Raw genomic sequence first — 24,447 nt, forward strand, 5'->3', positions numbered from 1 at the left:
TGCACGTAAAGAAATGTAAATTGAGTTAGTGTGTTTCATTGAAAAACAGTGTGATGATGAGTTTCTGCGATGAAAAATTAAAAATATCATCTTGGCTCAGCTAATAACACTGTTGTTTATGAACAAAAGGTTGTAAGTTTGTAATCCCACTGTGTGTCAATGGCAGTACAATACTGAGGAAGTGCTGCATTATTAAAGTTGCTGTCCTTTAGGGATGTGACACCAAGGGTCTTCCTGTTTAGTTGCATGTTAAAGATCTCATGACTCATTTTGAAAAGCAACTAATATCCAGCCTCAAGCAACACCACAAGAAAATAGATCAGACCGTTCACCTCGTTGCTGTTTGTGGGATTTGGCTCCATGCAAACAGATACCGCACTTAGTGCAAATCTGGGACATTCCATCTAGCATTTCAAAAGTTATTTATGCTAAGTGCTTTGAGACATTTCCTATAGAAAGCTATTTAAATGCAAGTCTGTCTTTCAAATAGGCCAGTAATGTTTTCATTTGTGCATAATGCTTTTATTTTAGAGTAGAATTAAATTAATATCCCACTGTTACTCACACATTCCTATACACATAGATTTGATAATCATATAAAAATATTCAATTTAGTAGTATTTTTATCTTTCTTTCAATGGGGACAACATAAACAGACGCTGTCTTATTGCTTCCATTATATTATCTGAACTAACACTTGTGCAAATATGGCCTACAGCTGCTGTTTGGAAAATATCCAAAACAAGAATTGTATTTTTAAGTCAACAGGTAAGTAATTCATTTTATTAACCAAACTCAATATTCACCTTGAAAGCTCATCAACCTGGAATGTTAAATCAGTTTCTCTTTCCACAGAAGTTGCCTTACTTGGTGGGTGGTTCCAGCATTTTCTGTTTTTATTTCAGATTTCTAGCATCCAAAGTTTTTTGCCTTTGTTTCAATACTCACTTCTGACTTCATAAAAATGGAAAATGTGTTAAATTTACTGCAGAGGAAAAATTACTCTTGTCACTTCAACTGGCCAGAAATATGGTACTATTAACATGAAGCATAGGGGAGCAGTTAGCTTAGATGGCTAGCGCGTGGATCAGATTAACACCAACAGCACACAATTTGATCCCTGTTCTGATCAAGGCAGACTGTGCATCCCACCCCACAGTAAAAATGATCACAGCACTTTGTCATGGTTCAGTCATTAATCCAAGGACCTACCTTCAGGTAGAGAATTGAAGAAGAAGAATATAAAACATACAAATGTGACACATAAGCAACAATCCAATGGAACAGGAGAAGTCATTCTGGTCATATTCTAGAAATAACACTGAAGTGATATAGCTTATACTCTTATTCTTGAGCTCTTTACCCAAAGGCAGGTCCTTGGCAATCATTCACCAAATCACAGCAATGTATCATAATTTTTTTACTATGGGTAGGGCAAGGTGGCGGGCCCTGAGTCTAACTCTGCTGGAACAGGAATCAAACTCTGCGCCCTTGGTGTTAGGCTGATCTACACGTTAGCTATCTAGCCAACTTAAATAACCAGCCGCCCATAACTTGTAGTTGCTTACAGAAAACCTCAATAAACCTGTTGTGTAAAATAACTTTAAAACAGATATTAGAGGCTTGTGTCACTGGGTTTTTGCCCTTATTAAGAATCGGCAGTACCTCATTTTACATATTATTTTCCTTTTTTTTAGGTTCTGCACTGATATTTGCCTTAATACCCACTTTCAGTGTTAACTACAGTAGACGGGAGTAGTCATTCTTAGAACAGGAATTCACCAAGGATCCTTAGACAGCACCTTCCAAACCAACGATCACTGCCATCTAGAAGGACAAAGGCAGCAGAAAGATCGGAACACCACCACCTGGAAGTTCCCCTCCAAATCACTCACCATCCTGACTTGGAAATATATAGCCATTCCTTCACCGTCGCTGGGTCAAAATCCTGGAACACCCTTCCTAATAGCACTGTCGGTATACCTACACCACATGGACTGCAGCGGTTCAAGAAGGCAAGAAAGCTTTCCATTTTCTCAAGGGAAACTAGCGATGGGCAATAAATGCTGGCCCAGCCACCGAAGCCCACATCCTGTGAACTAGTAAAAAAAAATGCATCATGATTTTTTTTCCTCCACGAGACAGAATTCAGCTACCATGCAAAAAATATATAAAATGCAACATTCTGAACCAGATATTCACAACAAATATGCTCCTTCAACAGCTCTGAGAGAGAGAATACCTTCATCCTATTCTTCTGTGACTTTAGCAGTTCTCTGTGTGAGAATACTTTCACTCCATCCAGTAAATGAATCCTGCAGGTTGATTAAACAGTCATGCAAACACCCACTTACTTTCATGAACTATTTCAATGATCATCTCAGTCCTAGAACAGATATAGGAAACAAGAGGTACTGCATTATTACATGGATTGGTCTTCGCTATATATCACACTTTTGTCTCATAATCATTTAATTTCTGAAAAAAGAGACATGGTGCCAAAGCTTTTTATCTTTCACTCATCAGGACAAATGCAAGAATGCCAAATTTCAGAGTACAGACCATACTCAACCAGCCTGCACTTGCAAAACCAAAACAAAACATCTACTATTAGATATGATTCTGAACAATGCTGAATGTTCTAATAGCTACATTAACAACCAATTTAAGACAATCAGTTGAGCTGGTAGCATGGCTCATTTATGCCCTTAGAAGCAACATACATTCATACACAGTGACCTATTCTCTGCAAACAAAAGGAATACGTTCAAGCTTTGCACCTTTTTTGAATTACTCGGAAGCATGGGAAGCCTATAGACCCCCTTTCTTTCTCCTTGCCAATACCTTGGTCAGAGTCGAATTGCCAACCAATCAGCATGCCTTTTCCCCCATAGTATAAATTGTTGTGATCGTTTTGAAATTTGGCATTCTTGCATGTGCCCTGATGAGTGCAAGATGAAAAGCTTTGGCTCTTCTCCCTTTTCAGCAATATTCAACTTTTGTACGACTAAGCGACTGATCATATAATTCACATTAATCTGCTGTGATCTATTTTAAAGTAAGTTAGTTATATCTCTATCACACTAGCATAATTTAACTTTCAAAGGTTTTGTGTCAGAGTTTAATCAGCAAGGTTATTACCTTGCCTTAAGCTAAGTACAGGGTGAAAGAGCAGATGCTATGGGAATTCATGGCCTCTAGTGGAGGTCAAAGAAGCAAATTTCTCTTCACCTAACCTCCAAACACAATGTGGAAGAACCATACAAATTTGAAGATCTGTGAGTTAATTTTAATTGCGAATTATGTCAACACTATTGGCCCTTCTGAAACATTCTGCTATTCTGCATGGTACTTTGTATTGTGACTAAACCAGTGGCATGAGTCTGAAAGGATACAATATTTTTATTCAATTATCTTTCTTTTCTGCCATCTATCATTTGTTATGGACAGGAGGGGGTTAATTTAAACAGCCCAATTTAACCTCTCACCACCCGTCCATAAACAGAAAAGGTGCTTCCCCCTTTATAAGCTGTAGCGTGTTTCTGAACTCCTCAGTTTTGGTGTGAGGTCTTACCCCCCTGGCACATTGTATTTCTTTATTCAACTTGCAGTATGATAGTTGAGGATGACAATTATAGAGTCACTCAGATCAGCTGACAAAAAAGATGTGCAGTGAATCAAACGAGCAAATGGTAAATTATAGCTTACAATACATTTTTTAAAGATTTCATCCATTTCTTATACCCATAGAAAATATTTGTGAGACACTTTAGCATTATTTTCTCCCAACTGACACAATTGTACATGGAATTGTAGGAACAGAGTTGCCCCTCCAAGGTGATCACTACTGTGTCAATGGGATGGTTTTCAGCACTTCATCATAATTGCATCAAAGCAATTTAGGAGATTAATGGCTTGGGCCACTTGTACTACAATCCTCACTGCAAGCAGTGCACCTTCCCAAGAGTAGCTTCATCACAACCATTTCCATTCTATCTCTGAGTTGTTCCTCCTGAAGCGTGGAATCTGAACAAGCTGTTTTAACAATTCATAAGTGTGAGGCGGGGCATTTGGTCAGAAGGATTGTGAATAAATACTGCTTGGATAATAAGTCTAAATGGGGTAGAGGAGGAAAGCGATCTAGGGTACAGATACACAAATCACTAAACGCAGTGATTCTGTTTAATAAGGCTAGGGAAAAAGCAAACCAAGCATTGGATTCATTTCTAGAGGGATAGAATTGACAGCAGAGAAGTCATATTAAACTGGTTTGGAATCTTGGTTAGGCCACAATGAGTACCGTGAACAGTTCTGGTTTCCTTGACTATAAAGATGATAAAGAAGCCTTGGGGCAGTTGCAAAAACAATTCACAAAAATTATATCAGGGCTGAGAGGTTATCTATCAACAAAGACCGAGCAGGTTGGGGCTCTTTTCTCTAGAAAATCGAAGGCTGAAGAGTGACCTGATAGAGGTCTTTAAGATAATGAAAGAGTTTTATATGTTCTGCCTTGAAAATTGTGTTGGAATTTGTTCCAGCAATGAGAGAAATTTCCAAGAAGGAGGCCTGATGTGATTAAGTGCCTGCCAGGCACTTCACTGGCCAGTATTGGCCCACATGATCATGTCCCCCCAGTGGAGCAGAAATCTCGACCCTGGGGCTGCAAGCCAATAAGAGGCTGGCAGCTCTCCATTGGCTGCAGCATCACTGGGAGTGGTGGCTCTGGTTGCTGCCACTGATGCACTGAGGCCTAGCCCTAGGACACAGATGAGTGAGGGTAGGATAGGGATCACAGACTGGGGTTGCCAGAGAGGAGGGTGGGGACAGGGAGGTCAGAGGCAAAGGCAGAGGGGGGTGGCTTTCAGCACCCAACCATCCCTGCCCCTTCCCGTTCCTGTTCCCGATACTGCGTCCCTGAATTAGACACATTGCACCTGTCAATGAGGCACCTCCTCTGAGGCTGCAGGCAAAGCCTGCAGGAGGCACAGGAAAACCATGTGAGCACCTTTAAATCCCTGAGCCGCCACTAAATTCTGATAGGCTCAGGGATATTTGACTTTAAGTGTCTCATAATGAGCCTAATTCCCCTTACTACCTTTGGTGGGTGGGATTCCTGCATCAGGCATTTTCCAATCCCAACCTATTAGGGACAGTTTTTTCAACATAGGGAATCCGATGTGGGTACTCTCGCCTGATTCGCCCGCCACCCACCCCACCTCCCCACCTCGCCTCCCAGCATGTCTGCTCTCACGGGCTCCACTAAATCCAGACTATTGTTTCCACTTCTGGGGGAGACCAAAACTAGATATAAGAGAGTTACTAATAGATTCAATAGGGAGCTCAGGAGAAACTTCTTTACACAAAGAGTGGTAACAATGTGAAATGTGCTACCACAAGGAATAGTTGAGATAAACCACATAGATGCATTTAAAGGAAGCTTATTAATTACTTTAAAGAGAAAGGAATAGTAGGATACACTGATAGGATTAGATGGTAAATGGTGGGAGGAAGCCCCTATGAAGCACAAATGCTGGCATAGACCAACTGGGCCTGATGACCTGTTTCTGTGCTGCAGACTCTGACATGCCAACTCTCATGAATTGGTTATGAGACACACAATTTCTCATTCAAATTCAGCCTTACTTGTGATCTCACAAGAATGTGTAAAATCTCATGGTTTTAATAGTGTTCCCAAATTTTGTACTTAAGCTGGAGATAAAGGATCTGTTGGCAGAATCAAAACATTCAAACCCACCGTATAGAGCAGGTAAGAGTTACTTGGACCGGTTCACACAAAAGCTGGGAAAACCCTGGTACCACTGAGTAGACGTTGCTCCTGAGTCTTAGGAATGAAAGTTTTCATGTTTTCCCCTTGGCCCAGGAGCAAAACCTGGCCCTGGCCTGCTTTGTAATAGCTGAGAATGACCAGGCAGTGAGGAACTGAGGCATTTCACTGTGTCAGCGTCAGGGAACGAGCTGGTTACTCTGCTGGTAGCTGAGCACCCCACTACCTAGGACCAATAACCCCTGCAACCTGACATTAACTGGGGGTAATGTCGTCTTGCCATCTGCGAGGAGCAGCCTGTCCCCTTCGAGAATCTGGACAGCACTTGCATACTGTACCAGAATCATCCATTCTCCAAAATCTTTATTCCCAATAATCACATGGTCTCAGATAACCCAGCACCTTCCCCACAGACTCTCAAAGCATTACAGAAGATGTTCTCTCTTAATCAGGAACCAAAGCTTAGGCAAAGCACTGGAGTCTTTAAACGTTTCATCTCTGAGATATTGATAAGTAATTACTGCAGTGACGTAATGTTAAAAATCTCTAAAACCACCAACTGGAAAGTAAAGTTCTTGGAAAAAAATTGTTATTGTAAATAAACAAGCTTTTTAATTTTCAGTAGGGTCAAGTCCTAAGTTTATGTTAAGTTATTTCTTATATGTCCACATTCCAACTATTTTTTTTAGATTTCTGACATATTGTGTAAAGCCTTGCACAGAGCACAACTTCCTTCACCTGAAGCATCTCCTTCAGTATCACTCAAGGGTTCTATCACATTTACATCTCCCTACTTCTCTTTTCTCCTATAAGACTTTTTAAAACATACCTCTTTGACTGAGCTTTTTACCTCCTGCCTTACTATCACCTTAAGTGGCTCAGTGTTCAGTTTTGTTTCATAATACTCATGTGAAACCTTGAGACATTTTATTGCATTAAAGCTGCCAAATAAAGACAAGGTTTGCTTTTGAGGTTGGACCCAACATATTATAACCGGACACAGACAGTGAGTTAGAGTCAAGTTACATTGCTGCATTAGTACCTGTCAGTACAGAAGCAAGATTAACATCCCAGCCTTGCCAATTTTGATATGTATGTTTTACAGTTATTTCAGTAAACTGAACCAATATGAAAGATTGGCAAATTGTCCAGTAACAGACCAAGTACTTACAGGTAATCGTTCATTAATTTCAAAGTTTCACTTTAATTAATATATGTTTTACTCATAGCTTTAGGATATTCTCAAGAGGGTATTGAATCAATCGTGCTGGTGGGCCAAATGGCCTCCTGCACCATAGATTTTTATGAATTTCCTTGTGTAAGGATGTCATCCACTCATAGACCTCCACTAGAGGGGTTAGGGGTGAGGATGAAAGGAGATTCTGGAGCCTTCCAGCAGAGGCTTCCCATAGACTCCCACTGGAGAAAGCCACCCATGAAGAGAGGCTTCCCATTGGTGGGAGCAGGCCTGATGTATCAGCTACCCAGTCTTCCACATGAGGTCCTAAATCAGACAATGCCCATCATTAGTCTCTGCAAGGAGCCAAACACCCATCTTAGGCAGCCATTCTGGATGCCCAAAATATGGTCAGACATTCTTCAGGCAACTTTGGTCCCTGAAATTCGACTTTGTTGTGCCCAAATGAAACAGTGATATATTTTTTGAAAAGAGTTCTGATATGTTAGAGATTAAGTAAGCCACTAATGAGCTGTATAAGCCAGCTGTCAATGTACATTGGTTGATGTTTGAGAAAAATAGCAAGTCATGGTTTTGATACCAAATCTCTTGATTTTTTAAGAGTTTGTAAACTTCTGGTAACTACCAAGTAAATTGTTCCACCAAAATCAATTATTTCAAAAGTAATACCAGCTGAAAACTCAACTGGATTGTTTTGTTCTATGTTGCTGAGTGGAAAGAAACTAGGAAACATGGAAAGGGATTACAGGGAATTACAAAGTGTGGATCACCACCACCTTCTCAAGGGCAGTTAAGGATGGGCAACAAATGCTGCCCTAGCCAGCGAAGCCCACATCCTGTAAAAATAATTTTTAAAAATTAATGCATAGACACGTTTTAAATCATATGTTCTAATCATCATGAATGCCTGTATTCCTCAGGTTGAACAGAATTGGTTCTGTTAGGTTTTCTCTGCATTCAGATGAAGTACCCTTTAAGATTTGCTGGGCTATTTATCTAATTAATCAGTTATTGAAAAGCTTGTTTGAATGACAATCAAACTAGGATGTGAACTTGGCATACTCTGTATGCAACCCCAGTATTTTGTTCCTGGAGCTGATGAGTTCTTCCAATTCCATAAAGTGTTTAATACCTAACGAAAGCTAGAAGCAAACTTTCCTTAAATTTCCTTAAAGGCAAAATAAATAACTTACACAAAAAAGTATGTGCCAAGGTTCTTGCATCTGTTTATTGAGTCATCTTTTAGAATCATCTCCTACAGATATATAGGGCAGAATCATCTGCTCGGGCCTAAGTACAATGGTGGTGGCGGGAAGAGTGTTTTCCACTGGAGAGCCCAGTGGGAAATCGCACTGAATCATGTGATGCTGGACTTATTAATTATGCAGCCACAGGTTTCTGAACATTTCCAAAGGCAGGGTGGACAGGATGTTGCATGCCCTGCTGTCATATCCAGGCACCATACTTAAAAGGCACCCAGACAGCTCCACATCCATCCAAGACCCCCACAAGACTTTGATCTCTCCCCCTCCACTTTTATCCTCCACACAACACCCTCACCTCTTTTGCCTCTCCTTCCCATCTGCTTCTCCACCCCCCAACACAATTTTCATCGATTCTCTCCATTACCTGCTGCAGCCATACACCCGCTGCTCAATGCTCCACCTGCTCGATCCTCCATCCGCTCGATGGTCTACATGCTTCTCCAGGGTCCACCTTCTCAAGACTTCACCATCTGCTCCAGGGGCCACATGTTGCTCCAGACCTCAATCCAGCTAAGTTCCGATATGTGACAATAAGACGTAGGAGTCAAAGTAGGCCATTCGGCCCATCAACTCTGCTCCGCCATTCAATGAGATCATGGCTGATCTGATAATCCTCATCTCCACTTTCCTGTCATTTCCCCATAACTCTTGATTCCCTTACTGATTAAAAATCTGTCTATCTCAGCCTTGAATATACTTAACGACCCAGCCTCTAGAGCCCTCTGTGGTAAAGAATTCCACAGATTGACTACCCTCTGAGAGAAGAAGTTCTTCCTAATCTCTGTTTTAAATGGGCACCCCCTTACTCTGAGATTATGCCCTCCGGTCCTAGACTCTCCCACAAGGGGAAACAACCTCTCAGCATCTACCCTGTCAAGCCCTCTAAGAATCTTATATGTTTCAATAAGATCGCCTCTCATTCTTCTAAACTCCAATGAGTTCAGGCCCAACCTACTCAACCTCTCCTCATAAGAAAATCCCTCCACACCCGGGATGAACCTAGTGAACCTTCTCTGGACTGCCTCCAATGCCAGTGTATCTTTCCTTAGATATGGGGACCAAAACTGTTCACAGTATTCTAGGTGTGGTCTAACTAGTGCCTTGTATAGTTTTAGCAAGACTTCCCTATTTTTATACTCTATTCCCTTTGAAATAATAGCCAACATTCCATTTGCCTTCCCTGTTGAACTTATCTATTAGCTTTTTGGGATTCATGCACAAGGACTCCCAAATTCCTCTGTGCTGTAGCTTTCTGCAGTCTTTCTCGATTTAAATAATATTCAGCTCCTCTATTCTTCCTGCCAAAGTGCATAACCTCACATTTTACCACATTATATTCCATCTGCCAAGTTTTTCCCCACTCACTTAAACTGTCTATATCCATCTGTAGACTCCTTGTGCCATCCTCATCACTTGCCTTCCCATCTATTTTTGTGTCATCCTCAAACTTGGCAATAGTACATTCACTTGCCTCATCTAAGTCATTCATATATGTTATAAATAATTGAGGCCCCAGCACTGATCCTTATGGCACTCCCTAGTTATAGGTTGTCATCCCAAAAATGCCCCCCTTACCCCAACTCTCTGTCTTCTAATAGTTAGCCAATCCTCTATCCATGCTAATATATTACCCCCAACACCATGGGCTCTTACCTTTTTAAGTAGTCTTATGTGCGGTCTTATCGAACACCTTTTGGAAATCCAAATATATTAAATCTACTACTTCCCCTTTATCTATCCTGCTTGTTACCTCAAGAATTCTAATAAATTTGGTCAGGCATGATTTCCCTTCATGAAGCCATGCTGACTCTGCTTGATTATATTATGTATTTCTAAATGTTCTGCTATTACATCCTTTAGAATAGACTCCAACATTTTTCCAATGACAGATGTTAAGCTAACTGGCCTATAGTTACCTGTTTTTTGTCTCTCTCCCTTTTTGAATCAGGATGTTACATTGGCCATTCTCCAATCCTCTAGCACTTTTCCAGAATTTAAGGATTCTTGGAAGATTACTACCAGTGCATCCACTATCTCTATAGCTACATCCTTTAATATTCTAGGATGCAACCCATCAGATCCAGGGGAGTTTATCAGCCTTTAGCCTCATTAGTTTCCCTAGTATTTTTTCTCTAGTTATAGTTATTGTATTTATTTCCTCCCTCTCCTTTTCCCTTTGATCATTTAATATTTTTGGAATGCTATTAGCATCTTCTACCATGAAAACTGAAGCAAAGTCATCTCCTCTACCATTTCCTGGTTCCCCATTATTATTTCCCCTGCGTCATTGTCTAAGGGGCTTATGTTCACTTTGGCCTTTCTCTTCCTTTTTATATATTCAAAGAAGCTCTTACTCTCCGCTTTTATATTACTTGCTAGTTTACCCTCAAAGTTTATTTTCTCCCTCTTTACTATTTTTTTGGTAATATTTTGTTGGTTTTTAAAACATTCCCAATCCTCTGGCTTACCACAAATCTTTGCCACATTGTATGTTTTTCCTTTCAATTTGACACTGTCTTTAACTTTCTTCATTAGCCATGATTGGTTTATCCCCTTCCTTGAATCCTTCTTCCTCTGTGATATATCTTTGTTGAGAGTTATGAACAATTTTCTTAAACATCTGCCATTGTTCAGCAACCGTCTTTTCTGCTAAACTGCTTTCCCAGTCCACTCCAACCAACCCTGCCCTCATTCCATTGTAATTACCTTTAAGCTTAGCACAGCTGTTTCCGACCCAAGTCTCACCCTCAAACTGATTGCGAAATTCTACCATATTATGGTCACTGTTTCCTAGGGGATCCTTTACCCTGAGGTCATTTATTACACCTGCAACCAGCTCCAAAATAGCCTAATCCCTGGTTGAATTTACAACATATTGTTCTAAAGAACTGTCCCGAATACAATCTATGAATTCTTGCTTGTGTATACCTCTGCCAATTTGATTTTCCCAATCTACATGAAGATTAAAGTCACCTATGATTAACGTACTGCCTTTTTTACATGCCCTCATTATCTCCTGAATTATTCTCTGTCCAACAGTATAGCTGTCAGGAGGCCTATAGACTACTCCCTCCAGTGTCTTCTTCCCCTTGTTATTTCTTACCTCCACCCATATGGATTCTATATCTTCCGATCCAAGGTCCTTTCTTGCTATCTTACTTATTCCATCTCATACTAACAAAACTACCCCACCACCTTTCCTTCCTGCCTGTCCTTTCGAAAAGTCGCATACCCCTGAATATTTAGTTCCCAGCTTTGACCTGAAACCCATTTCTCCTACACCAATCTCTGAGCCACGCATTTAACTCCTTGACTTTATTTACCCTATGCCAGTTTTCCCAGGGCTCAGGGAGCAATCCCGAGATTATTACATTGGAGCTTCTGCTTTTTAATTTAACTCCCAACTGTTCAAATTCTTTCAGCAGAACCTCCTTTCTAGTCCTATCAATGTCATTGGAACCAACATGAACGACGACAACTGGATCCCTCTCCTCCCACTCCAATTTCCTCTCCAGCCCTGAGGAGATGTCCTTAACCCTGGCACTGGGCAAACACAGCCTTCAGGACTCATGCTCACAGCTGCAGTGAACAGTAACTATCCCCCTAATTATACTGTCCCCTACCACTACCATGGTCCCAGTTCCCCACTTGAATGGCTCCCTATAACTAAGGTGCCGTGGTCAGTTCGCTTATCCTCCCCGCAGTCCCCATTCTCATTCACACAGCTTACAAGAACATTGTAACTGTTGGACAATTGCAGGGGCTGAGGCTCCTTGAATGCTAACTTCTGGATCCCCACACCTGCTTCACCTGTAGTCACATCCTCCTGTCCCTGATCACAGACCAAATTTGAATTATAACTCTGAGAGGTGTGACTGCCTCCTGGTGCAAAGTGTCCAGGTAGCTTTCCCCCACCCTGATGTGGCGCAATGTCTGCAGTGCAGACCCCAGCTCCTTAACTTGGATCCTAAATTCCTCGAGCTGCAAACACCTGGTACGGATGTGTTCGCTCTGGATCACCATGGTGTACAGCAGCTTCCACATGCTGCAGCAGCAACACATCACCCACCTTGCCATCGCTATTTTATTTTATTGTATTTATCTATTGTATTTTATTCAATTTATTAATTAATTGCTCTAATATCCCCACTCTTTACACTTTATTATAATTTTTTTAAATTTACACACCAATGTTGATCTTATACTCAACAAGCTATCTTTAAGAAAAAAAGAAAAGAGATCTAAATACAAACTAAAGACCTTACTAGTACTTTATAGACTAGAAATACTCACCAATCCTACTGACCAATTAGCTGTTCTCTGTGCTCTTTTCCCTCTTGCGCTCTTTAATGGTCTCACACTTTTCTCTCACTCTCTCACTATTAAAGGCCCCGCTCCTCTCACACTCTCTTACTGTAAATGACCATTCTGTTTCTCTCGCTGTAAATGACCATGCTGTTTCTCTCACTGTAAATGACCATTCTGTTTCTCTCGCTGTAAATGACCATGCTGTTTCTCTCGCTGTAAATGACCATGCTGTTTCTCTCACTGTAAATGACCATGCTGTTTCTCTCACTGTAAATGACCACGCTATTTCTTGCACTCTCTCACTGTACATGACCACGTTGCTTCTCTCACACTCCCTCATCATAAATACCACATTGGTCCGGACATATTCTGGACCAGCATAAAATCCCGCTGGCGGGGCAGGCAATTCGATAGTGCCCCCTGGCAGGAATGATGACCAATCATTATCCTGCCATGACAGCCAGGACCGCAAGTTTCCGCTGTCAGGAAACCAATTTTTCACCTCTCGCCATATTGTCCACCCCCACCCATCACAAACCCCGCCGCTGGAGGGATGGGATGATTCTGCCCATAGTAATGTTCCCTGATGTCACAGCACTGTGCAGATAGTAAATTTGATTCAATAGAAAGAAGGGATAAAAAGCCTTTTAATACACAGAATATATTTTGATACTAACAATTGGACCATATTAGAAAATCATGTAAACAGGATCAAATCAGTGATCTATATTAAAATGTGTAATGTATAGTTTGGGGTTTGTTTCTAAATTTTAATTAATTCTAAATGAAACGTGCAAAATTGTCAAATTTATTTTATCTAAAGCAGGAGTCATCACTGTTACACAATCTGTGTAACCCACAATGGTTACATAATTTATTCATTTACACTGCTACCTGATTAACTCTAATTATACAAATGCAAATCTCTTGTTCTAACAAACAATGACTTGATCCTGGTGATTTATGAGTAGCATAGGTGTTCAAAACTTAAAATAAAACTGCCCCTAAGAACTAAGTTCATAATTCCCAATAGTTTGCAATTAGATGGTGACTCACTTCGATAGTGATTAACCACAAACCCCTGTATTATATGTTTAAAGCTCTCCCATCCACATCTTAAAGAAAATGTTACAAATTAGTGCTCTTGATACAGAGCTTCACCACATGAATTTATATGAAGTGATTTGTGCCTATGTTCCCAATGAGAGTACTAATTTATATAATCTACTGAGTAGAAAATAACAAACAGAAGGAAATGGCACTTGTGCTAAGTTGTATACAATATTCGAAATTTTAAAATTCACTTCATGTAAATTCCTTGGCTTCTTCCACTCTTTCTCTGCTTCTCTGAAAGCTTTAGACAGATACTTTAATTTGAACTAGACAGATTGAGAAATACTTTCCTAATATTAACCAGGGCCAAGAACACTTAATTAATTGTTAAATTCCAAAAAGGGTAGCCAATCAAATATTTATTTCAAGCAATCCCTTGGGATATACTTGGATTGAATGAGTTGGCCCTCTTTTGGCCATTTGGCTGAGATTGTATCTGACCATCACTGTCGATCACAAAAACTAAAGGATTGATTTTAATTGCCCATTCCCAACAAGAGGGCAGCACAGTACCCACCTGGTCCTTGTCACACTTATGCCTGCACTATTGCACTTAAGAGCTGCAATTTGAGAAGCATCAGAAACCATCACCACGGAGAGGCAAGGATCTTACAGAGATGCAAAAGTTGATGTCTGACAACATCAGGCAGATCCCAATGTTATTTTAACCCAGGGTCATGCTTTGCCAATCAAACCCAAAGAGGATAATGTGGTATGTTTCCAGGGCCAGAAGTGGTCCAGGTCAGTGAGAAGAAATTTCAGATTTCCATGTGGGGGCCAGATATGCAGCAGTGCTTCTCCAGGCTCCAGAAGGTTTCATCCAACCTCGCCATTCTGGAGCTCCCCCTCCTGCCTTGGCTGTGACCAAATCCAGAGCCCCACCTGTCGACACGCCTGATTACAGGGGACTGTTCCTGCAGATCCCTGAGAACAAATTCCTGCCATGCACACCCTGCTTCTGCCCACTGACTCCTCATCATTCCTATTGGGTTCAGGTGGGAGTCACACCAGGACTATGAAAATGAAGTCTGTGAGTTATAATGTCCTAGGCCTCTCAATGGCGAGTTGAAGCAAGCCTGTTGTTGACCATGCTGATGCCACTCTGAGTCCAATTTAAGATTAGGGCTTAGGACATTTTCTTTTCTGTGAGTGAAGCTGTTCTTTACCCACCACATGCCATGACTCAATTAAAGGCAAATCCAGATTATATCTTACACCAGGAGGTTATAGTGGGGCACTTAGAAAATATCAGTGCAATGAGGCAGATTCAACATGATTTTGTGAAAGGGAAATGATGTTTGACTAATTTACTGGAATTCTTTGAGAAAGTAACAAGCAATGTGGATGAAAGAAGAGCCTCTGGATGTGCTGTACTTACATTTCCGGTAAGCATTTGACAACAGTTACTATGCAAAATAAGAGCTCATGGTGTAAGGTGTAACAGAATAGCATGGATAGAGGATTCATTAGCTAATGGGAAAAAGAGAGTTGTCAGAAATGGGTCATTTTGGGGTTAGCAAAATGTGACAAGTGGAATGCCACAGGGATCAGTACCGGGGTCTCAACTATTTACAATTTCTCTCAATGACTTGGATGAAGGGACCAAATGTATGGTTGCTAAATTTGCTGCTGACACAAAGATAGGTAGGAAAGTAAGCTGTGAAGAGGACATAAGGAGCCTGCAAAGGGACATAGATAGGTTAACTGAGTGGGCAAAAATTTGGCAGATGGAGTATAATATGGGAAAATGTGAACTTGTCCACTTTGGCAAAAGGACTAGAAAAGTAGCATACTATTGAAATAGAGAGGGATTGCAGAACTCTAGGTATAGAGGAATCTCGGTGTCCTGGTACATGACTCACAAAAAGTTAGTATGCAGGAACAGCAAGGGATTAGGAAGGCAAATGGATTGTTGTTGCTTATTGAAAAGGGAATGGAATATAAAAGTAGCGATGTTTTGCTACAGTTTTACAGGGCACTAGTGAGACCACATCTGGAGTACTGTGTACAGTTTTAGTTTCCTTATTTAAAAAAGGACATAAATGTGTTAGAAGCAGTTCAGAGAAGGTTCACTCAGCTGATATCTGGGATGAAGGAGTTATGAGGAAAGCTTGGACAGGCTGAGCTTGTATCCATTGGAGTTCAAAAGAAAGAGATGATCTTATTGAAATATATAAGATCTTGATGGAACCTAACAGAGTGGATGCTGAAAGGTTGTTTCCCTTTGCGGGAGAGACTAGAACTAGCAAAACAGTTTCAGAATAAGGGGTCTCTCATTTAAAATGGAGGTGAGGAGAAATTTTTCCTCTCATAGCATCGTGTGTCTTTAGAACTTTCTTCCTCAGAGAGTGGTGGAGGCAGGACCATTGAATATTTTTAAGGCAGAGGTAGATAGATTCTTGACTAACAAGGTTAGTAAAAGGTTGCTGGGGGTAGGCAGGAATGTGGAGCTGAGGCCACAATCAGATCAGTCATGATTTTATTGAATGGCAGAGCCAGCTCAAGGAGCCAAGTGGCCTACTTCTGCATCTAACTGGTTTGTTCAAATGTGCTGTTAAGGAAACACAAATTCTCCTCCCCAAGGATCTTCCATCTATAAGCAGCTATTGCTCCTTGGGGTCCCCGCTATTCCTCCATCACTACTGAAAATTTGCAATTTTCAATCTAACTCCTTCCCAACAAGTTGCGATATTCTTGGCTGCCAGGACTATCCCCAGTGGCTGTTGCCTTCTACCACTGGCCTTCCCACCTGGGAACCAGCAAAAAAAGAGTTAAATAATGTTAGTGAAATCCTGCCATTATATTCCTGGAATTTCCAGGTTGCACCTTCTACCCACCCACAGCCCTGCAAACATGTTCCCCTCCCCAACTCCCCCAAAACCATGGGCAAAGTTTCTTACCATCTCGGATGCATAGGGGCAAGCAAATTCAAATTGCACAGAGATAAAAGGTTTTCATGCCTCAAATGCCTTAATCTACTTTCCTACTGAATGCATTCACAGAAGTAAAATGTTTAAATGATAGATTAGTAGATACAGGGGAACTCATTCGGGATTCCCATTGAAGAGGTTTTAAATGAAAAGCAATGAAGTCTATATAGTTCTGAAAAATCCATTGCCACCAAGGTCCAAAAGACATTCTATTAAGGACAGCGTTCTATGCCCTGAAGAGCTGAAACTAACATTATGTATGTCTCTGTGACAGTGTCTAATTGCCTTATCTTTCATGTATTTCATGCATTGCTCCTTTCTTTTATGTAGATGGCACTTCTGTCTGTTATTCTCCAATGACTCCAAAGAAACTGAGCACATCTGTTCAAATATCAGTCATGAAGCAGAAAGGCTGGTCAACACTAATTAGTACTTCTTGCTTTGCTGAAGCATACCCACCATAAAATAGTTATACTCTTAGTTGGTAATAACTTAATTTCCTTGAGCTTATTCATCAGTGTTGCAATGCACACTATGAAAGTCATGCAAATAGCCTGGATTTAATCAATTTTGAATGTTTTCCATCCGAAATGAGCCTCTCTAGTTGTAGAATTAACTACCAACACTAATGCTTAACTTGTTTATATAACATTTCTCTGTCTGCTGTTTCAATCCATTTATTTTAAATGGTGAACACCTCCATTAAAATAGCAGACTGAGGAGGATCATATGAACACAATTTATTCCTACACTAATATCTGCAACATTAATTTCTTGGCTACGGCTGAGTTACACTAATTGAAGAGCACTGTTACACCACAGATACTGGTTGGAGATCAATATTTGTAGAGTGCAATACTCAATGCACAGATCAGTCCTACTGTCAACTGTGAATTGTGCAAGTGTACAGACAAACTTGGACAGCTCTACACTGCAGTAAGCTCACTTTCAATATTATGAGATTGCAGGTAGCAAAGTCCACTTTATTATTATTAAACAGTTATTTGCATCTGATGAGAAACCAAAGCAATGTGGGTTTACCTACTCAAGATGATCTTGCATCTCTCACATTTGTGTGCTGGGGTTTCAGATTGGCAACTTCATTTGTGAGTTATATTACCAGTTTCACAATGATGTATACCTTAAACCATTTTTAAAATGGTGTGTAAGTGACACAGTGACATCTGTGCCCAATTATTCAAATTAATCTCAATCCTAAAAATATATCAACAGTTTTGTTCTCACATTTGCTGTCAAAGAAGGAGAATCTGGGGTTAGGTGTTAATAGCTCAGCAACTAAATGCCAGTTATATAAAATCACCCCTTATTCTCAGCCACAATGCAAATACATACACATTTATATTTGCAGTTGGCATAAACGCATGTGAAGCATGTACCTTTATCTTCCAGAGTTGTCCAGCATCAAAATGAAGAATTAATCAGCAAAAAAAATCCAATATTTAATAGGATAGTGCGCTCAAAGAGCTGGCACAGGCACAGTGGAATCCTTCTGTGGGGTATGATTTTATGATTCAATAAATCATCTAACATGGAGAAAAAATGCTTGATTTCTGTCTGTTAGATTATTTATTGTATTGTTTTATTTGCTGCTTTCATCATAATCAAAGTAATGGTGTGCTGTGGGAACGAGAGCTCACACTATATTCACACCTAGGCTCACAATGAGTTAAAAAAGCTTTCTGCTGAATTTGGGAAGCAGGCCTAAGGCAAGGATGTCTACTCAGATAAGTGACTTATGGAATGTGTGATATTCACTCATCCATGTCTCTGAAGGCTTGGAACATTTTAATCAAGGTACATATTTTTATAGTAGTAAAATGATGAGAAGAGTTTGTGATGCCAATATACACATAGAGTTGAGAGGGCAATATACCATGGTAACAAGATGGTTAGAAGATACTGGAAACATTTAAGTGCACTTTGCTGGCTCCATGTTGTTATTCTGATGTCACTTTTATGTATCTTTGAAGTACTATGATTTAGTGATAGTATGTTTGAAGTGTAGAGATAAAAGGTGGAATTAGTTTAAGAATAGTGAGTGAACCATTGTACACTGTACTTACACTGCGATGCATCTGAGATACATAGAAAATTGTGTTGTATAACATCTCATTAAAGACCTGAGCACATGGACTGAACTGTTAAGTGTGATGTCTTCACACCTGATCCTGCATTGTTGTAACTACATATGCCTATTCTCAGATGTTTAAAGAAGCAAGATGAATCAGAACAAGAAAACAGTTCAACCACTCTTACCTGCAAGTTGCAGAGAATCTACATTGTAGTCTAGCTAATTTTAACACAGTTTTGTAAACAAATACAACAGCCAATGGATTAGATCTTAACACCCTCTTCCAGGCAGAAACACTGTAGTGACAGGGTTCAAACAGGGATGCTATTTCAGCTTTACTGCTATTTTTCCTGGGGCCTTCCTGTGACTAAGACTCTCACCTGAATTTAAGGGGAACCTCATTGTTCTATATGGTGTGTGTAAAAGCAGAATGCTATTTTCAGTGCCGACTGTGAAGGACATCTGTCACTGGGAAAATGTTAGCAACCATTATTAAAGAAACAGTAGCAAGATATTTAGGAAATCATAATACAATCAGAAAGAGTGAACGTGGTTTTGTGAAAGGGAAATCATGTTTGACAAATTTATTAGAGTTTATGGAGAATGTAACAAGCAGGATGAATAAAGGGGAAATGAGTAGATGTGTATTTGGATTTCCAAAAGGCATTCAGTAAGATACTACGTAAATGGATACTGCATAAGATAAGAGGCCATGGTGTTGGGAGTGATATATTACCATGGATAGAGGATTAACTAAAGAACAGGAAACAGAGTCGGGATAAATGGGCCTTTTTTAGATCAACAAACTGGAACTAGTGGAGTGCCACAGAGACCATTGCTGAGGCCTCAACTATTTACAATATTCATTGGTGCTATATTCATTGGAGTTTAGAAGAATGGGTGGTGATCTTATTGAAACATATAAGACCCTGAGGGGACTTGACAGGGTAGATGCTGGGAGGATGATTCCTCTCATGGGGGAATCTAAAACAACGGACGCAGTTTAAAAATAAGGGGTCTCCCATTTAAAATGGAGATGTAGAGGAATTTCTTCTCTCAGATGATCGTTAGTCTTTGGAATTCTCTTCCACATATAGCAATGGAGGCAGGGTCATTCATCATATTCAAGGCCAAGTCAGACGGACTTTTGATCGACAAGGAAGTTAAGGGGGGCTAGGCAGGAAAGTGGAGTTAAGGCCACAATCGGATCAGTCATGATATTATTCAATCAAGGGGCCAGCTGGCCTACTCCTACTCCTATTTCTAATGATCTTATGAGAACATGTGCCTCTCCAGTAAAACCTGATGGTACAATAGAAGAGGCTTGAAAAGATAAGTGCTTATTTTAATTTTGCATGGGTCAAGAGAAGCAAATGACCATTTCTGGCATTCACAAAAACAACGTCAATTCTTGCCACCCCAGGATCCTCTCCTGTCCACCCACTGCCACCTTGATGGCAGCAAATCGCCCTGGTCCAATAAATATTCTGGCCAGATAGCCACTTAATACTGTACCAGCCCGGGATCAGCGAGCTACATGAAGGTGCTTGTTTGCATAATAAGTGCTGCCTGATAGTTAAAATCCACCCCACACAACTGACCACAGTCAAGTCATACAAACAACAAATGAATAACTACATAACCTATTTTGTTAGTGCGGTTGAGGGAGGGTTGCTATCCAAGGCACTGGAATATTGTACATTCATCTGAGAATGACAGACATAACCTTGGTTAACATCTCATCCAAGAGGCAGCATCTCTGAAAAGGTAATACTCCCTTAGTACAGGCATGGCTCTGTCAGCCTAAGTCTTGTTCTCAAATTGTAGTGGGGCATGAAAATGATTATTGTGAATGTATTATGTGCACTGAAGATTATTAATTTACCTATTTTACATTAAGTAAATGCATCTATTAGTTTGTGGTTGAAGCCAGAGTTTGATAAAGTTCATATTCTCCTAGTTTTCAAAATCAAGGAAATCACATGTTGGTTCATGATGTATTCCAGGAAAGAAAGGTTCTCTGTTTGATTCTTGGGACTTGATTATATATTGGATGAGTGAAGGAGATTTGGTTCACTCACAGGAGTGTCCAATGATGAGGAACTCAAGGAAAATATCTAACATAAAAACCTAAAACTGTAATACAGATGAGGCAAACACAGAACAAGTCTAGTTACATCAAGGCACTGCTTTGGTACGCAGTGGACCACTAGGGCATAGAGATGTAACGCAAATATCAAAGATAAGCTCCAGTCTCCCACCAGGGCTGCCTATAAATAATGCTAAAAGATGTTACAGGCTGGTATAAAACTCATGGTCAGAGGCATAACATTGATACAATATAATCATACAAAAGCTATGCTAGATTCCTTTCATCGCTCTCCTTGTTAATTTTAAAATATAGGGATACATGGCTGGTGTTGATGTAAATTTAATTTAGACTACTAACAAAGAACTAGAGTACCTGCAATGACAAGCAAATTTAAAGTCTCCCACTCTTGACAGTTATACACAAGTACAGGGTTTGTACACCAAATACATCACTCAAATATTGAAGTGGACAACTACTAGGAATTAAAGTAGGACTGAGATTATTAAATACTCGACGCGGCTGCAGTCCAACCTAAGAGAAGGAGCAACAGGTCAGGGTAGAAACCCAGGAGATGGCAGCATGATGAATATTCTGGAGACCTGTTTGATGACCTTTGAGCATGGAATTCTGTTATTGATTTTTCCCTCAGAAGATTAAATCAGTACATTAAAGCCCACAATAGGGCAAATTGTAGAAGGTTTGTGGAAGTAGAAGATTTGATAGGGTAAATGGCCTTTAATGGCCTCCATCTTTTATGTTCTAATGGCATGGTGTATTCCAAATGAACCTGTGTATAGATGCTGAGACCTGCATTCTGAGCACATCCCAACTGAATAAATAGCTCAAAATAGCATAATGCTTGAAAACCAGTAAAATGTGGCAGTTTAAAATACTGGCACATGTTCAGTTAGGCACCGTCTCTCTAGAAGCTCTTACACATTTCATCAACAAAAATAAAGACTGGAGTCCAAAAAAGGCCCCAGTAGTGCTTCTGTTCATATTATATAAAATGAAGAAATTTGATTTTGTTGCCTGTTGTTCTTATTTATAATTTATTTATAAAGTATTCAATGTGATTCCCCTGGTTCTTAATGCACAATAATCTCAATATATTAATATTGTAGTTACATAATGGAAATAAATAAGAACTATCAGATTGCTGGCTCGTTGATGTCTGGGGGTACAGGCCTGCAACACAGCTTGGATCCCTTAAAGATGTTGAAAACATTTGAAATATTTCCCACTTCACCAATACAGGGGCTTCATGGGTCACTCCAGACATGATTCTGAGGGAGGGGAGCCCACCCACCCGCCCACCCACCCGCCCACCCCAGAATGGGAACCCTGTATCAAGCCTCCTCTGACTGGTATACACTAACACCCCTTAGAAACATATAAAGCAGGGAAGGTGAGGTCCACCAAAGAATAATTGTATGTGTATTTTCAATGGATTGGGCTTGATGGGCCAAATAGATGCTTCTTTTTGGATCCAGATTTTCTACCACTCCAATGTTCTTAAATGACTGATACTCTAATAGTTTTCATTAATCAAAGAGAATTGCCTCCTCTCAGAGGTTAGATAAGGTAATTTTACTTTTCATCTTGCCATAGTGTAGTATTACTGAAGGGTGTTGGTATCAACTTCAATAATATCATGCAAAAGAACATTGGATAAATATTTGAAGTGAAAAAAATGGTATAGCTATGGGGAAGAGCAGGGTAATAGGTTTCATTGGATAGTTCTACCAAAGAGACATGATGGGCTGAATAGCTTCCTTCTGTGCTATGTCATTCACTGATTCCAGTACTTTTTGCACCTAGTCACAATCACATGAGCAGATAAGAGAGCATGGAATAGGAAAAGACACTGTAGCCCATCAAACATGCTCCTTCACTGCACCATTCACAATTACTTCCACTGTAGATTCTGCCCCACCTATTCAGTGTTGCAAGGCAAAGCCCTGCACAACTACCCTGAACTGGCAAGATGACCAAGAAAAACTCTGGATCCTAATCGTATAAAATATTGAAAAGTTAATGTTAGTGAAGACAAGAGTAATTGTGGTAAAGAATTAGAACGTTTTAAACAAGATAAACAACATCTTAAAAATAACATCAGAGACAAAATTATTTTTTCATCCTTGATCTGGAAACAAGCACCACTACTGTGAGCACATTTTAGTGTACTGACATGCTTACCATAAAGTCCCAAAACATCAATTCTGAACCTCTTGCAGAAAGTTTCTAATTCTAATTGGGGGCCATCTAACATGGTGGTGATAGAAAATAAATTTAGTTCCCTGAGAAAGTTGAGAATTGGAAGGTGATTCATCTTCTGTTATGCTGGTGAAACTCATATTAACCGATTCTGGAGAAGATTTAGCACAACCTTGCTTCTGTCTGTCCGCTGACAGGGAATTCTGCCAGTTAGAAGAGAATTAGGATGAGAAAGAAACAGCTTGCACACAGTTGCTTTAACAAAATTCATATGTATTTTCATGGCTTATCGGTTTTTAACAACTTTAATCCTTGTTCTATCAGAAATCAACATGATTCTCACTAATTCTAGTTCAAACATGTTTTGTTTAATAAAGTAAAGGCAGACAGGTCTAAGACACCTTCAGAAAAAGTCCTGTGAAATCCACTCTGAGTCAATTGCACACATGACAGTAATGGAATAAGGCCGTTGAAAGCCTGTGTGACATTTTGTTCAGTATTTATTTTTTGTTGCTGCTGGCACTATATAAATCATTAATGCTTTGGTGTCTCTTCTGCAACTGTTTTCTCTTTAGTGTAGCTCTTAATTCCTGCATCACATCCTGCCTACAAATTGCAACAGGATGTGGCCAGGGACCAACTTTACTGAACAAAAGCTCAGCTTCAATCACATTGTATTCCTTTGATTGGACATCCTTTTGATATCTCCCACTTGAACAATGTGTATGATTAAGACACACCTTTACCACACAATCAGTAAGTCCTGTATTCAAGCTCTTAACTATTAATCTAGGGGGCGAATTAATTTTTGGGTGTGAATTTTCATGTGAGGAATGTTAGAGAAGCAACATTTCCCTATTTTCAACTTGCAGGGTGTAATTTCAAACTAACCTGTCAGGCAGATTTGGGCCAACTGTCTGTTTTACACCCCAACCAATTTTTACTCTCCATTGAAGTCATAGGGTGGAATCATCCACTCTCGTTTGCAGCGGACGTCAAAGCTGAAAATATTGGGGCGGAAAATATTGGGAGATCACAAAAATCTGTTTTACCCTCGTCTTAAAACCAGTTTGCAATCGTCCACTCCACCAGTCAATGGTGAACCACAAATTCCGCCACTGTATGTTGGGAACCTAATTTCAATACTTCACCATCTCATTATAAACCCTGCGCACCAGAATCACACCGCCACCCCGCCACCCCCCCCCCCCCCCCCCCACCCCCCCCCCCCCCCCCCCCCCCCCCCCCCCCCGCCCCTCACCCACCACGCTAGATCACCCAGGCACGTCGACAGTTTCACAACTGTATGTAAGCAACGTGCAGCTTGTGAGCTGCACTTCGCTCGGGACTTCGAGGTTTGTTTGCCTACTTTGCTTTGGGCAGCACTGGCGGTCATCAACGCCAGGCTACGCAGGCAGCACCACATCACTTTTAGAGGGACTCACGG

Source organism: Carcharodon carcharias, chromosome 8 (assembly GCF_017639515.1).
Source record: "Carcharodon carcharias isolate sCarCar2 chromosome 8, sCarCar2.pri, whole genome shotgun sequence".
Lineage (NCBI taxonomy): Eukaryota > Metazoa > Chordata > Chondrichthyes > Lamniformes > Lamnidae > Carcharodon > Carcharodon carcharias.